Source organism: Plecotus auritus (assembly GCF_963455305.1).
Source record: "Plecotus auritus genome assembly, chromosome: 8".
Taxonomy (NCBI): domain Eukaryota; kingdom Metazoa; phylum Chordata; class Mammalia; order Chiroptera; family Vespertilionidae; genus Plecotus; species Plecotus auritus.
In genome coordinates this window covers 152,493,327-152,508,139 of record NC_137782.1, presented here as the reverse complement: position 1 = coordinate 152,508,139, position 14,813 = coordinate 152,493,327, and the positions used below count along the sequence as shown (strand labels likewise).

Below are 14,813 nucleotides of genomic sequence, written 5' to 3'. Positions count from 1 at the left end.
AACATGAAGGGCCTCAGGTAACACCAATGCCACCAGCCTGGCAGGGAAGCTGGTGGGATAGACTCACTAAAGATTGTTAACCCACTTCTGAGTCTTGCTGTCTACACAGCTAGTCTCTCAGTGTGGATAGGAGCAAGCACACCTGTAGGACTAGACATTTAGCTCCCCTTAGCCTGCCTAGTGTAAATGGAAGGTTATCAGGAAACTTCCCACCCAGTGTCCCCTCTGCAGGCCTGCCACAATGCCCAAATTCCATTGGTTTTCCCCTTTCTCCAGCAGCAAATCCCACTGGGCACATACACAGAGAATCTCTAACATCTTAGCAGGGAATCAGAGAACTTGTTCTTAAAAGGCCAGTGTGTGTGTGTGTGTGTGTGTGTGTGTGTATTTCTCACACGAGGATTTTTTTCCATTGATTTTTGTTTTTTTTTTAGAGAGAGTGAAAGAGAGAGGGTAAGACAAAAATGTCGATGTGAGAGAAATTCATTGATTGGTTGCCTCCTGCATGAGCCCCAATTAGGGCTCAGGCCGGGGAAGGAGCCTGCAACCAAGGTATGTGCCCTTGAACAGAATCGAACCTAGGACCCTTCGGTCCCCAGGCTGTTGCTCTATCCACTGAGCCTAACCGGCTAGGGCCAGACAGTAAATATTTCAGACTGTCACAACTACTCAACTCTGCTGAAAGTAGCCATAGACAATATGTAAACAAATGGTTGCATCTGTGTTCCAATAAAACTTTATGTCCCAATAAAATTTGAATTTCATGTAATGTTCATGTCACAAAATATTCTTCTTTTGATTTTCCCCCAACCATCTAAAAATGCAAAAACTATCGTGTTACAGTTCACAAGCTGTACAACAGCAGGCGGTGGGCTGGGATTAGCTCAGATTTTGCTGCCCAGTCTTATAGTGACTTCGTCTTTCAGACACTCGTCTTCCTTGCTGGCTGGGTAAAGGCTGCTGAAAGAGGAAGTGGGTGCCTTGGGGAAACCATTGCTTACTTCACCATCTTGCCTGAGACAGTCCTAAATATGGGTTTGAAGGGAGGCTCAGGGTGTTGACACTTCCGCAAACAACCTTGCCCCTTCTACCCCCAACCTGGAAGAGGTCTGAAACATGGGACTGGAACCCCACCACCCAATGAACCTCTGTAGATCCATCCATGCACCAGTGCATGTCTTTCAATAACCCACTTTGGTTGAGACCTTGTCTTTCCCAAATCGACATTTCCAACTCCAGCTCACAGACCATTTGGCCCCACATTTCCAACTCCAACCCACAGATCATTTGGCTGAGCACACAGGGCTAGAAGGCTCAGCGTCTGGAATGGAAGGCTGAGTTCCCCATGGTGTGGAACCAGCCTGAGGCCTATTATGAGAGCCTATCATGCGCTAGGTCCTGACCAAGTACTTTCTCTCCAGTCCTTCAACATCCTATGGGTTAGGTATGACCATACTTCACAGATGAGGAATCCAGGTTAACACACTGTGACTGTGTATAGTCACAGAGCTTTAAGTGCCTATAAAGAAACTGAAATTGACAAGTTTCATGGTGTGTGCAGAGCATGGATTTGGAGAATTAGCACAACATTCCAGAGATCTCACCGTCTCTATGGCGAGATAAGCAGGGCCAGGATTACTCAGAGCACTAGGAGCAGAGCCTTGACTCAGGATGCACCCAAGGGACCGATGTTACCACCTTCAGAGCCCCAAATCAACCCCCAGGACACCTTTCCCTTAGTGCCTCTGCTCCCCAGACAGCTGGCTCTGCAGCCTGGAACCAGGAGTTAAACTGAGAAACAGAAAAAGGGGTGTGTATGAAGGTGCATTCTGGCTCTACGTCTGAGCCAGGTGTTGGCCCAGCCTTCACCTATAATACAATCCCTGTTTTTAGCTCTACCTGACTCCTATGTGTAGTTCTCACCTGGTTTAGAACCTATTTGGGGAGGAGGTAGAATTAATTGGCATCTTTCAAACCTCAGAATTAAACAGACACATGAAGAGCAGTACCAGATTAAACACAAAGCAGGTGCCCAGAACATTCCAGTTTATGGCTCTGAGATCAAGAAATCTTTCCTTTACCTACTGGACACTAACATAGGGATGGCCACAAAGAAAGCACTCAATAAGTGGTTAACTAGTATTATTGTTGATAATAGCAAACACTTTCCTTCTATTGAACCCTAACTGCTCCCACCACCATGAGGGAAGTATCCCTATTGAACAAAGAGGAAGCTATGCACCTAGTGGTTGGGTAAACAGGTCCAGTCCACACAGTCAGTAATGGTAGCACTGGGCCAAGTTGACCTGGGTGCACAGGCTGCCCCCTAACCTGCAGGGAGGCAGTGGAGAAACATTCCCTGCACCCTATAGAGATGAAGTCAGACTTGGTTTTATCACTTTTAATCATTTAAAAAGCTCCCAGCTGAGGGCTATATTTTGAGGGGGGGGAAAAAAAAGGTAAAAGCTGTAAGTCCTTAGTATGGTGGCACCAGCAGCAGGTCAGCTTATCTTGAAACCTTTCTGAAAGATCTGCCCTTTGACTCACCCCCCCCCTTTTCCCCACCCTTCTTTTTTATTGTCTCCTTAAGGCAAGGGCTGAAAGCCCCACAGGGAAGACAAAACCTTCATGTACCAGCAAAATCAGAACCTGCAGCTCAGGCAACCCTGCTATTAGGTCCATCAAGGACACGTGCAGTTGACCAGAGATGCCACAAGGAAGGCCAGACTGCCACACCTACCAGGACAGAGATCCTCCCTCCTGCACCATTTGGCCATGAATCATGCTTAGGAAGTGGAAGGAGAGGGATGGGAGTAACGGAGGCACAAGAGGAGAACTGGTGCGTTGGCTGCAAGTGGATCCAGATGGAATTATAACCACCCAAACACCGACCCTGCAAGATGAGGAGGAAAGGGGAAGGAAAGCTGGGAAAGGGGTGGGAAGACAATTAGTTGGATTTAGGTCTCCTGTTCAAGGGGCCAGATTCATCCCATCACATTCCCTCTTTTACTACCTAAAAAATATCCATGTCAAGTCCATGGTCTCCTAAAAGATATCCATGTCAAGTCCCTGGAACCTATGAGACAGCTCAGGCAGAACAGTCCAGATCCCCTTCACAAGGCGGTTGAAGAGTAAGGAGAGAATTTTTTCACCCAGCTATGAAGGCCAGCCAGGCTTTCCATAGGTTCACTGGTCCTTCAAGGAAGTAAGAAAGCAAGTGACCAAGCAATAAGTGTGTCTGAAGAACCTGTTGTGTGTCCAGAACAGCCAAACAATTAGAAAAATGTAACAAAACTAGAAGATTCATAATTCCAGATTTTAAAACTTACAAAGCGCCCTAACCGGTTTGGCTCAGTGGATAGAGCGTAGGCCTGTGGACTGAAGGGTCCCAAGTTCGATTCTGGTCAAGGGCATGTACCTTGGTTGCGGGCACATCCCCAGTGGGGAGTGTGCAAGAGGCAGCTGAATTGATGTTTCTCACTCTCTATCCCACTCCTTTCCTCTCTGTAAAAAATCAATAAAATATATTTTTTTAAAAATAAAACTTACAAAGCTACAATTATCAAGACTGTGGTACTGGCATAAGGACAGACATATAGATCAATGGAATAGAACTGAGTATCTAGAATTAGACCCTCACACTTACGGTCAATCAATTTTTGACAAGGGTGCCAAAAACCATTAACTGGGGGGAAAGAATAGTCCTTTCAACCAGCGGAGCTGGGACAACTGATATTCACACACAAAATAATGAAATTGGACCCCTACCTCACAACATATAAAGACATTAACTCAAACTGTATCAAAGATTGAAATTTAAGAGCGAAAACTATAAAACTCACAGAAGAAAACATAGGAGTAAAGTTTTGTGATCTTGTATTACACATGATTTCTTAAATATGACAGTAAAAGTACAAGCAACAAAAGTTAGACTTTATAAAAACTGAAAACTTTTGTGTTTCAATGAATATCATTAAGAAAGTGAAAAGACAACTCATAGACTTGGAGAAAATATTTGCAAATCCTATATGTGACAAGGGACTTGGATCTAGAATACACAAAGAATTCTTAAAACCCAATAATAAAAAGAAAAATAACCCAACTAAAACATGTGCAAGAGATCTATTAAGACTGGAGAAGATATACAAATCTTCTCCAGAGAAGATATACAAATGACCAATAAACACATGAAAAGATGCTTAGCATCATTAACCATCAGGAAAATGCAAATCAAAACTACTGGGATAACTATAATAAAAAAGACAGGTAATACGTTATGGTGAAGATGTGAAGAAACTGGAACTCTCATGCAGTGCTGGTAGAAATGTAAAATGGTGCACCCATTTTGGAAAAGTCTCAGTTTCTCCCACTCTTAGGGATACAATTCAGAGGGGAAAAAACCAACGTATGTCCAAAGAAAAACTTGTACATGAATGTTCAGAGCAGCATTGTTAATTGGAAATGACCAAAATATCCACCAACCAATGAATGGATAAATAAGATGTGTTACAGCCATACAATGGAATATTTTTCAGCCATAAAGGAATGAAGTACTTGTAAATGCTATAACACAGATGAGTCTTGAAAACATTATGCTAAGTGGAAGAATTCATATTCAAAAGACCACATATTGTACAATTCCACTTATATGAAACTAGAGGCCTGGTGCACGAAATTCGTGCATGGGGGAGGGGAGTGTCCCACAGCCCAGCCTGCACCCTTTCCAACCTGGGACCCCTTGAGGGATGTCCGACTGCCCGTTTAGGCCCGATCCCAATAGGGGTGACCAGGCCTGCAGGGGAGGGCAGTTAGGAGCAAACAGGCTGGCAGGGGAGTGGTTAGGGGGTGATCAGGCTGGCAGGCAGAAGCGGTTAGGGGCAATCAGGAAGGCAGGCAGGCGAGCAGTTGGGAGCCAGCAGTCCTGGATTGTGAGAGTGATGTCCGATCCCAATAGGATCGGGCCTAAACGGGCAGGGCAGTAGGACATTACTCTCACAATCCAGGACTGCTGGCTCCCAACTGCTCGCCTGCCTGCCTTCTTGATTGCCCCTAACCGCTTCTGCCTGCCAGCCTGATCACCCCCTAACCACTCCCCTGCCAGCCTGTTTGCTCCTAACTGCCCTCCCCTGCAGGCCTGGTCACCCCTAACTGCCCTCCCCTGCAGGCCTGGTCACCCCTAACTGCCCTCCCCTGCAGGCCTGGTCACCCCTAACTGCCCTCCCCTGCAGGCCTAGTCCCCCCCAACTGCCCTCCCCTGCAGGCCTGGTCACCCCTAACTGCCCTCCCCTACAGGCCTGGTCCCCCCCCCCCCCCTACTGCTCTCCCCTGCAGGCCTGGGTCCCTCCCAACTGCCTTTCCCTGAAGGCCTGGTCGCCCCCAACTTCCCTCCTCTGCCGGCTTGGTCACCCCCAACTGCCCTCCCTTGCAGGCCTGGTCCCTCCCAACTGCCCTCCCCTGCTGGCCTGATCGCCCATAACAGCCCTCCCTTGCAGGCCTGGTCCCTCCCAACTGCCCTCCCTTGCTGGCCATCTTGTGGTGGCCATCTTGTGTCCACATGGGGGCAGGATCTTTGACCACATGGGGGCAGCCATCTTGTGTGTTGGAGTGATGGTCCATCTGCATATTACTCTTTTATTAGATAGGATAAAGGCCTGGTGCACAGGTGGGGGCCAGCTGGTTTGCCCTGAAGGGTGTCCCGGATCAGGGTGGGGGTTCCCTTGGGGCGTGGGGCGGCCTGGGCAAGGGGCCTGTGGTGGGTTGCACGCCGGCCACACCCTCTGGCGACCCAAGCAGAGGCCCTGGTATCTGGGGTTTATTTATCTTCTACAATTGAAACTTTGTAGCCTGGAGCGGAGCCAAGCCTTCTGCTTGCTCCGTGGCGGCAGCCATTTCTGTTGGGATTTATGTATCTTCTATAATTGAAACTTTGTAGCCTTAAGCGGAGGCCTGGGCCGGCCAGGGTGTGCAGAAAGCTTGGCTTCCTCCATCACCGGGGGCAACCCTAGCCTCCTGCTCTTTCTAGCTCCGTGGCTGCCGCCATTTCTGTTTGGACTTATGTATCTTCTATCATTGAAACTTTGTAGCCTTGAGTGGAGGCCTAGGCCAGCAAGGGCAGGCGGAAAGCTTGGCTTCCTCCATTGCCAGGGAAACCCAAGCCTTCCTCCTGCTCTCTGTGGTGGTAGCCATCTTGGTTGGGTTTATTTGCATATTTGCTCCTGATTGGCTTGTGGGTGTAGCGGAGTGATGGTTAATTTGCATATTACTCTTTTATTATATAGGATGTCCAGAATAGGCAAATCATAGAGACAAAAAAACAGATTAGTGGTTGCCAGGGGTTGGAGAATGGGGAAAATGAGGACTGTCTACTGATAGATAATATGTTTCATTTTCAAATGATGAACATGTCCTGGAATTAGATAGTGGTGAAGGTTGCACAACCTTATGAATATATGAACATGTGTACATATGTACACTTGAATATGGTGTATTTTATGGTATGTGAATTACATCTGGGCTGGGGGCATGGAGAGTATGGAAGGCTGAAAAAATGGTCTCCTAAAAGATATCCATGTCAAGTCCCTGGAACCTATGAGATTACCTTACTTGGAAAAGAGGTCTTTGCAGGTGTGATTAAGTTGATGACATTGAGGTGAGGAGATAATCTTGTGTGATCTGGGTGGACCCTAAATGCCATCACAAATGTTTTAATAAGAGAGAGACAGAGGGAGGTTTGACACCAGACACACAGAGAAGGCGATGTGAAGATAAGGACAGAGGCTGGAGTGACAAAAGCAAAGAAATACTGACAGCCTCCTGGAGCTGGAAGAGGCGGGACTGGATTGTTCCCCAGAGCCTCCAGAGGGAGTGTGGCACCTTAATTTCCTGCTTCTTACCTTAATTTCCAACTTCTGCGCCCCTCCCCCCACCAGCTGTCAGACAATACATTGCTGTTGTTTTAAACCATCAAGGTTGTGGCTGTTTGCTACAGCAGCCACAGGAAACTAATACGGGGGGGGGGGGGGGATGCTAAAGGGTGTGCTGTTTCTTTTCAGAGTGATGAGAATGTCCTAAAATTGATTGTGCTGATGGTTGCATAACTCTATGAATATGCTAAAAACCATTGAATTGTACTCTTTAAACAGGTGACTTATGTGGTATGTATATGGTATATCTCAGTAAAGCTGTTATCTATAATATAAAAGCATAATATGCTAATTAGACCGGACGACCTTCCAGATTAAGCCACGGCCGAGGCAGAGGCAGCCGCTGCGGCTGTGGGGGCCGAGCCCCTTGCATGATTTTGTGCATCGGGCCTCTAGTAATAAAATAAAAATAAAACCCCACTATGTGCCCAAGTTCCTTCCAGTTGCTGGGATGAAGCCTGACCACAGTGCCTGCCTTGAAAGAACTCACAGTCTACCTGAACCTAGATAAACACACACACACACACACACACACACACACACACACACACATTCCTCCTAACGGATTTAGAAAAATGAATATAGACAACATGAATGAAAACAAATAAGCAATTTATAAGAGTTAAAAGTATGCACTTTTTTTTAAAAAAAAGAATTGGGTATCTTTCCTCTTTTTCAATTCTCTGACATGTTTTTAAAAATCGATTTGAGAGAGAGAGAGAGAAAGAGAGAGAGAGAGAGAGAGATCAATTTGTTGTTCCACATATTCATGCATTCATTGGTTGATTCTTGCATGTGCCCTGACTGGGGATCGAACCCACAACCTTGGTGTATTGGGACGATGCTCTAATTAACTGAGCTACCCAGCTAGGGCAAAGTGTGCATTTCTTATTCAGTAGGGTCATACTTCACCAAAAAGGGGTTGATAAATTAAATGAAATTTAGCTGGTTAAATCACAGCTCAAAGCTTATAAGAATACTTGCATTTTGTTCACTTCCAACCACACCAAAGATTAAGAAATGGATTCAAACAAATATTACCCTCAGGCAACAATGCCTTGAAAAAGACCTGGTTCTCCCAGGGACTTTCGGCTTGGGGAGGTGGGGAGCGGCAATCACCAGCTGCTAAGAGTTTCAGGGTGCTGCAGTGATACCCAGTTTGTGTGCAGCTCACCACCCTGCTGCTTGTGGCTCCCTCCCAAGCTCAGCGGAATGGAGTGAGGAGCACGTGGGCTTCACCCTGGCTGTTCCAGCATAACCAAGGCCTGTCCCTGGGGCCCTGGCATGTGAAGGGGCAACAGGTGAGGAATGAGCTGAGTCCAGACCACAGATGTTCTGAACAACAGCGTCTGGGCCACACTTGGCATTCCCTCTGTTTAGCAGGGATTCCTTTGACCTGAACCATGTTAGGCCTTTCCTGTGCAAGGTACAGAGTCAGCCCCTCCCTCCAAGTGAGCCCTGCCCTCTCCAGTACTTCCCCTGCACTCTGCCTGCTCCTTGGTGGTACCACTGGCCTCCACCTGCACCTCTTCCTGTAAGGTAAGTGCCTTGTGCTTTATTCCTCTTTGCAGGGTCACTTACCCCAAAGCACTCTTCCTGGAAGGGGCAATGTAACCCTCTCTCCCCATCTCCCTGACCCTGCCAAGTGAGCTGTGAAGGCAGGCAAAAGAGCCTTTGACAGAGGTGGGGTACAATGAGGATGCCTATAAACAGGACACATCCTGTGGTGGGGGCACCGGGGCAACATGACACCCCATTTCCATCAGCCTCCTCTCCCCTGCCTGGGCAGAGTTCATTCAATGGGTCTGCAGACACATTCCACATTCCTCAGCGATGAGCTCGGATCCTGCAATTTCTCTTTCCCTTTCTTTGAAGTCACTCCAGTTTTCTTTAGCTTATTTCACTACTGGAACTTCTTTCTCTTTCTTACAGGGGACTCTCAGCCTGAGCTTGAAGACTGACTAGCTCCTTTTGAGTTCTTCCTGAAGCTTCTCTGGCCCGCAGTGCCCCCACCCCCTTACTCCTCCTGGCCCCCCACTCCCAAACTCACCCCTTTCAGCTTATTCAGGGCTTGGGGTGGGAGAGAGGAAGAAACCAAATAACTGATTCATTTCAGCAGAGCTGTCATGGCCACAAGGCGCTGAGCTCCCTGAGGACGTGCCCAGTCAGGGACAGGACACAGAGCAGAGCCTCAATGGGGGCTGCCCAGCTCCCCCAACACAGTGGTGGGATATAGAAGGTCATGGGTGCAGATGGTCCCGAAGTGTAACTGAACACTAGAAATTTGAAATCGTACAAGTCCAAGAAGATCACTTTTCTCTCCTGAGGGCTTTCACTACTACCATGCCCCAGCCTTACCCAGAATCCAGAAAGCTCCCCTCCTCACTCCCAGGCCTTTACAGCTCCAAACAGAACAAAACAGCCCATGGTATATAACCAGCAAATCAAGGTCTAAATAACCCCTCAACACACAAAGTGATTTGAAGATGCATAAACAGTGCTCATAATGTTCAGTGCCTGTGATTTCAAAGTTCCTGGGAAGTTTATATCTTGAAACAAAGTTCACTCCCAGGTTTCCCCAGGCCTTTCCTATCTGTGCCCTGTGACCCGCATTCTCTAGCAGCCTCCCTGGAACTCATGTCCACCTTCAGAAGGCATCAGACACCACCTGTTGCCCCGGCCCAGGGCCAAGCCTGGGGTGAGGGGAGGGACGGGCCAGGCCACAGAAAACCTCTCTTCAAAAACAGGCCAGGGAAAAGAAAACAATTCAGAGAAAATAGGGCAGTGAGGCTCTGGGTTCTTAGGCAACGAGAAAGGAGAGAAGAGCCCACTGCTGCAGGATGGGTTTAAAGGAGCTGTAGGAAGAGCATCTTGGTGTTAGGGGTCCTGTACCAGAGGGTGGGAGGAAGGATTAGGAGGGAGAGGAACTCTGAAAAGGAGCAGGTTGTTTTTGACCTTGAGGATGTTTTGATCTTGCCATGAATGTTACTGGTAAAAACAGTCAACATAAAAGTAAGCTGACAATGGCTAAATAACACACGGTAACATTCACAGTAACTGACCAAAGTCGTCACTTTGTTAGTAACACTGAAAACTGCAAATAATGATTACAGCAGCAACAACCAGGGGGATGTGCACACATTAAAACTGACCGTCTGAAACTGGGGATGGTAAAACTCTTACTGATTAAAATCTTTGACCAAAAATCAACTCTTCATTGTTCAATTTATACATATTTACTTAAGAAAATAAGGGAGCCCCAGCCTGGTGGCTTAGCTAGTTGGAGTGTCCTCCCATACACCAAAAAGATTGTGGGTTCGATTCCCAATTAGTGCACATACCTAGGTTGCAGGTTTGATTCCTGGTCAGGGCATGTACAGGAGGCAACCGATCTCTCTCTCTCTCTCTCTCTCTCTCTCTCTCTCTCTCTCTCTTCCCTCTCCCCCCTTCCTTTCTCTTTAAACTCAATAAACATATCCTCAGGTGAGAATTAAAAAACAACAACACAAGAAACAAAAAAAACCCAAAAATTCTTATTAAAAAAGAAAATAAGGGAGAAGATTCAAAATGGTTTAACTGATCTACACAGAGAATTGATCAAGGAATTAAATTGGTTTGATGGAGTTACATAGGAAAATGTTTCTTGTGTGTGGGGGCTTTTTTTTTTTATTAATCTTCATCTGAGAGTATTTTTCCGCTGATTTTTAGGGAGAGGGTAAGCAAGGTGGAGAGACAGAGAGAGAGAACATCAATGTGAGAGAGACACATTGATTGGTTGCCTCCTGCACACGCCCCAACCAGGGCTGGGGATCAAGCCTGCAACCGAGGTACATGCTCTTAACCAGAATTGAACCCGGGACTCTTCAGTCTTCAGGCCGATGCTTTATCCACTGAGCCAAACCGGCTAGGGCAGGAAAATGTTTCTTGATGAAAATCAGTTGGTATAATTCAGATTAAAAATTTATATTTAAATTTACATAGAATTTCTGAACTGGGTCCTCACTCAGGAAGTAGTAGTTGGCCTGCTTCCACAACCTTCCTGTCCCTAAACTTAGGGCCTCTCTCACCTCTTATCTGACTCTGGTCATGCGCACACTGCTCTGGAGCTCCCTGGGCTCTCCGAAGCTTTCTCCTCTGCTACTTCCTGCCCTTTCTTCTCAGTGGCATTTGTCCTTGCCCTCACTTCTGTACCCACAGTTAGCTGTTCTGCCTTTCCATCCCCACTCACTCCCAGGTTTGCCCACACCAGTCTTCATTTAAGAACAATGGTAACCTTCTAACCAGCCTCCTTGCTTCCTGTCTTGTCATCCTCTCCAAGCCATCCTCTACCCTGTGGTCAGGTGATCTTTCTAAAGCCTCCTTAAAAGCCGTCAGTGGCTCCTCAAAGCCTGAATGTTCTAAGTCCTTAGCATGAAAGGCTCTTTCTGCCTGGCTCCCTACGCCATTGTTACAGGAATAAGTAAGACCACAGCTCTCTTGTATCACTTCTCCATCACTAGAGCATTGGCCATACCAGCCACGTGTTTTAGGTTCACACCTCCCTTCATTCTGGGCAACTGAGTTTCTTTCTCACTAAATTCTTCCCCTGCTTTACAACAATATTTTATAGGGGCCCCAAATCCTCTCAGCACCTCACCTCTTCTCCATCCCACTCCACCCCTCCCCCACCCCACCCTCACCCAGACTGTCTTTCTTCTGATTACCAGCATCTCTTTGGTGGCCTTATTCACTTCCACAGAAACTCCTGGTTCCTCAACTTTATTCCTTCGGTTTCCTTCCAGATCGAGCATAACGAGGTCAAAATGTCTTGGAGAGTAGGGATAGGGTGGTATACGCCTAACATTCTTTGCCAGAGCAGACTTAGGAGAATATCCATCAAGAAAAGACCTCTAGATCCTCAAAAAGTTAAACACAGAATTACCATATAATCCAGCAGTTCCACTCCCAGGTATATACTCAGAAATGAAACCAGGTACTCAAATGACAGCTTTTACATGAATGTTCATAGCAGCACTATTCACAATAGCCAAAAGGTAGAAACAACTCAAATGTCCAACCATGGGTGAGTACATAAACAAACTATGATATATCCAAACAATAGAATTACTCAGGCATAAAGAGAAACAAAGTACTGATACATGCTACAACATGGATGAATCATATAAACCTTATACCTTGTAGGAAAGCCAGGCACAACAAGTCATACATGATTCAGTTACATGAAATATCCAGAACAGGAAAATTCTTGGAGACAGAAAGCAGACTGGTGGTTGCCAGGGGCTAGGAGGAGTGGGAGGATAGGGAGTGACCGCTTAATGAACATGGGGGCAAGGGGGGAGGGAAGGGTAGTGAAAATGCTCTGAAACCAGATGATGGTTGCATAACATAATGAATATACTAAGTGCTATCTAATTGTATACTTTATTTTTTAAAATATATTTTTTGATTTCAGAGAGGAAGGGAGAGGGAGAGAAATACCAATGATGAGAGAGAATCACTGACTGGCTGCCTCCTGCATTCCCCCCAACTGGGGATCCAGTCCCTAACCTGGGCATGTGCCCTGACCGGGAATCAAACTGTGACCTCGTGGTTCATAGGTTGATGCTCAACTACTGAACCACGCTGGCCGGCTGAATTGTATACTTTAAAATGGTTTTATGTTATGTGACTTCCACCTCAATAAAAAATAAAAATACAGAAAAGAAAGGACCTCTTTGGGGTGGAGTCAGAAAGTGTGCCAAGAACAGAGGCTGATGGGTAATTCATTTCTGTGTCCCTGAGGCTTTAAAGAAAGGGGGAGGGGGTGGGTAAGAAATGCCTCTTCCATAAGTATGATTCCCCAGGACACATCTTTCAAAGACTAAGCTTGAGCAGGGATGTGAGGGGTGAAGAGATGAAGGTGTACATGAGGCTGGGCTCAAACAAGGACAAGTTTAGGACTTGGAGGACTAGAAAGGTTACAAGCTTTAGGAGGGCAGACCTAACAGCCACTGTGGAAGGAGCCCTTGCTTTCCTGTACCTCATCACGTTCAGTAATAAAACAAGACATTTTACATCTAAAAGCACCTGCAAGGTAAGACTCATATGTAAGTGGATCCCGTGAAGAGTTTTATGCAGAGTGGAGATCAGATCACAAAGCTGCAAGGAGAAATCTCTTTAACCAAATTACACAGACCCACTCATCTGGTTTCTATTTCATTGCCCGAGTCTGTTTTATAGTTGTGCTTTTTCATGAAAGCTTTTAAGGGAGGCTATTCCCTGACGTCATGCAAAAAACATGTCCGAATTCAATTACATTACAGAGCAGTGCTTTTGGAAGAGAACGCAGCCACGAAGCTTGCCGGTGTCCTGTTTCCTTCCCTTTAAAGCCATTCGCCTGCTTTCTAATGCAGAAGCCCCCAACCCAGCTCTCCCGGTCCCTCTATCTGGGAAATGCATGCAGCACTGTGTCCCCCCAAGAGCGGAGATGTGGGCGGGCTGTCAGGGAGTGGTGTCCAGCCAGGACATGCCCAGCACCGGCGCACAGTCCTGAGCCAGCTTGTCTAATGCTGCACACCTACAATCAAGGTGAGGGAGCAGAGCCTCCTTCTATTGGCTTTCTCAGGAATCTACTCCAAAACCTCCTTTCCACTTCCTCCTCCACCCTCATGCCTTATTCAGACTGGCCTACAGGCTCGGGGAACGGTTTTTCTTAAAAGCTGTTATGAAAAACCGCTCTTTTCAATAGAAATCTGTTCTATTGTGAGCAAATTCCCCGTATTTTTTTATTTTTTCTCTGTTCCTTTCTCCTCCTGGCAGAAGCTGCCATTCTCCTAAATTTCCAGTAGAGGCTGTTCTTTCTCTCCCTCAGTCTGACTCGGGTGTCCTGCCATTTCTAGACAATCCTCTCCCCCTTTTCACTCAATAATATCCCTTCTTTTGAAGTCCATACTAACCACCCTCCTACTCCTTTTAACCTTAGCTAGAGACTTGGCCTTTCTCATTGACACAGACTTCCTGCCATCCCACAGGTGACTTCAATATCCATGAAGATGTCCCTCCCAGTATTTGGTTTGACCATTCTTCAATTCCAACACTCTCCATCTCCAATTTCACTCTACTCCCAATAACCATGATGGCATCTGAGAATTTGTCATTACTTAGAATGATTTCAACTTCAAGATCTCAAATTCTAAGCTTTTTCATCACTTTTAAATGAACGTCATCATTGCTGACATTTATTGAGCACTTACTATGTGCAAGCACTATCATAAGTTCTTAATGATAAGCAGAGACACAGGTTAGGATATGGGATTTAAACCACATAGTCTATATATACACTATGGCTCCTATACCATATGACCCCTCTAATATCCCTAATGCAACGTTTTTAAAAAAAATGTTTTTATTGATTTTTAGAAAGGAAGAAATAGAAACATCAATCAGCTACCTCCTGTACACATCTCTCCCCGCCAGGGATCAACCCCATAACCTGGGTAGGTCCCCCTCAACTGGAACAGAACTGGTGACTTCTTGGTGCATGGGACTACGCTCAGCCATCTGAGCCACATGGCCTAGGCCCTAATACAGCTTTTTAACTTCCTATTTCTTCTACTGAAACTACCGAATCACTCTAATCCCGACTATATCCTTGACCCTGACCCTTCTCATGGCCATTGCTTGCCTCTCTCTCGCCCGCCGCCCACCCGTTTCCATATCCCTGGGTCTGTGATGCTTTTCCTAGCGCCTCCCCCCCTCCCCCCCCCCCCCGCCAATCCCTTGGTCAACTTGACCGGCTACTAGGCTCAGCAGTATTCCATAACCACCTCTCCCCAAACCTACTGTTTCCCTTTCAGCTACAGATTCTAGTTGAAGAGAGGCAGTATGCTGATTAGGCTCTCTATAAATTCA

The 14,813-nt window shown here is 46.5% G+C and overlaps 1 protein-coding gene across 1 annotated transcript in view; it reads right to left on the bottom strand.

Annotated features, from left to right (window-relative positions):
* Nucleotides 1-14,813, bottom strand: part of THADA (THADA armadillo repeat containing) — a 316,640-nt gene that overhangs the window by 3,905 nt on the left and 297,922 nt on the right. The gene's annotated exons all lie outside the window — the stretch shown is intronic.